Genomic DNA, 2,208 nt, shown 5'->3' on the forward strand with positions numbered 1-2,208 from the left:
TATTTTTAGTAGAGATGGGGTTTCACCATGTTGGCCAGGCTGGTCTCAAACTCCCGACCTTAAGTGATTTGCCTGCCTCAGCCTCCCAAAGTGCTGGGATTACAGGCATGAGCCACCACGCCCAGGTGAATCTTTTTTTTTTTAATGGCTTAGGTTCTCTTGATCTTTTTATTTTTATTTTTATTTTTGAGATGGAGTCTCGCTCTGTCACCCAGGCTGGAGTGCAATGGCGTGATCTCGGCTCACTGCAAGCTCTGCCTCCTGGGTTGAAGCGGTTCTCATGCCTCAGCCTCCTGAATAGCTGGGATTACAGGAATGCTCCACCATACCCAACTAATTTTTTATTTGTAGTAGAGATGTGGTTTTGCCATGTTGGCCGGGCTGGTCTTGAACTTGAACTGACCTCAAATGATCCGCCTATCTCGGCCTCCCAAAGTGCTGGGATTACAGGCATGAGCCACTGTGCCTGGCCTGTTTTGGGTTTGTTTGTTTGAGACAGGGTCTCTCTCACTCTGTCTCCCAGATGGGAGTACAGTGGCACAATGATGGCTCACGGCAGCCCGGAACTCCTGGGCTTAAGGCAGCCTTCCACCTCAGCCTCCTAAGTAGCTGGGACCACAGGTGCATGCCACCTCGCCTGGCTATTTTATTTTTGTAGAGACAGGGTCTCCCTATATTGCCCAGGTTGGTCTCAAACTCCTGGGCTCTACTGATCCTCCTCTCTCAGCCTTCCAAAGTACTGAAATTATAGGTGTGAGCCACTGTGCCTGGCCTCTATGTTATTATTTATTTATTTAGAGACGGAGTCTTGCTCCGTCATCCAGGCTAGAGGGCAGTGGCACAATCTTGTCTCACTGCAACCTCCACCTCCCGGATTCAAGTGATTCTCCTGTCTCAGCCTCCCGAGTAGCTGGGATTACAAGCGCCCGCCACCACACCCAGATAATTTTTGTATTTTTAGTAGAGATGGGATTTTGCCATGTTGGCCAGGCTGGTCTTGAACTCCTGACCTCAGGTGATCCACCTGCCTCAGCCTCCCAAAGTGTTGGGATTACAGGCATGAACCACCACGCCCTGCAGATCTTTTATGTTCTTTCTTCCAACGTATGAGTGCTCTTCTGAATGCGTTGTGGAGTGTATGTGTATGGGATGTGTTTCTGGGGCTTGAGGGATCAGCCACGGCACAGGCAGGCACTGAGTGAGCGAGCCAGTGATGCTGTAAACTTGACAGAGTCACAGCTCCCTTTTTCTATTGAGATGGGATCTCACTCTGTTGCCCATGCTGGAGTGCAGTGGTGCCATCGTAGCTCACTGCAGCCTTGACCTTTCCAGTTGAAATGATTTTCCTGCCTCAGCCTCCCAAATAGCTGGGAGTACAGGTGCATGCCACCACACCTAGCTGATGAAAAGTATATTTTTAGGCTAGGTGTGGTGGCTCACATCTGTAATCCCAGCACTTTGGGAGACCAGACTGACCAACATGGAGAAACCCATCTCTACTAAAAAAGTACAAAATTTAGCTGGGTGTGGTGGCGGATGCCTGTAATCCCAGCTACTCAGGAGGCTGAGGCAGGAGAATTATTTGAACCTGGGAGGTGGTGGTTGCAGTGAGCCGAGATCACACCATGGCACTACAGCCTGGGCAACAAGAGTGAAACTCCGACTCAAAAAAACAAAAGGCCGGGTGCTGTGGCTCATGCCTATAATCCTAGCACTTTGGGAGGCCAAGGCGGGTGGATCACCTGAGGTCAGGAGTTCAAGCCCAACCTGACCAACATGGTGAAACCCTGTCTCTACTAAAAATACAAAAATTAGCCGGGCATGGTGGTGGGTGCCTGTAATTCTGGCTACCCAGGGGGACTGAGGCAGAATGGCTTGAACCCGGGAAGTGGAGGTTGCAGCGAGCCGAGATCATGCCACTCTAGCCTGGGCAACAGAGTGAGATTCCATCTCAAAAAAAAGAAAAAAAATTTTTTTTCTTGTGTTGCCCAGGATTCTCCTAGGTTTAAAGAGGCCCACTGAAGCCAGGCTGGGGGCTTGAGTGTGCACAGCCAGCTCCTATGTTGCGTTATCTGTATCTGTTTGGGTAACTTGCACACGTGTTACAATCGGAGGCTATCAGTTTGCAGTCAGCAACCTGGGGCTGCTGGGCACAACCCGGGTGTGTTCCTCCCTGGGCCCCCCAGTAACAAGCATGCAGCAAGGCTG

The sequence above is a fragment of the Macaca thibetana genome, chromosome 19, assembly GCF_024542745.1.
Source record: "Macaca thibetana thibetana isolate TM-01 chromosome 19, ASM2454274v1, whole genome shotgun sequence".
NCBI lineage: Eukaryota > Metazoa > Chordata > Mammalia > Primates > Cercopithecidae > Macaca > Macaca thibetana.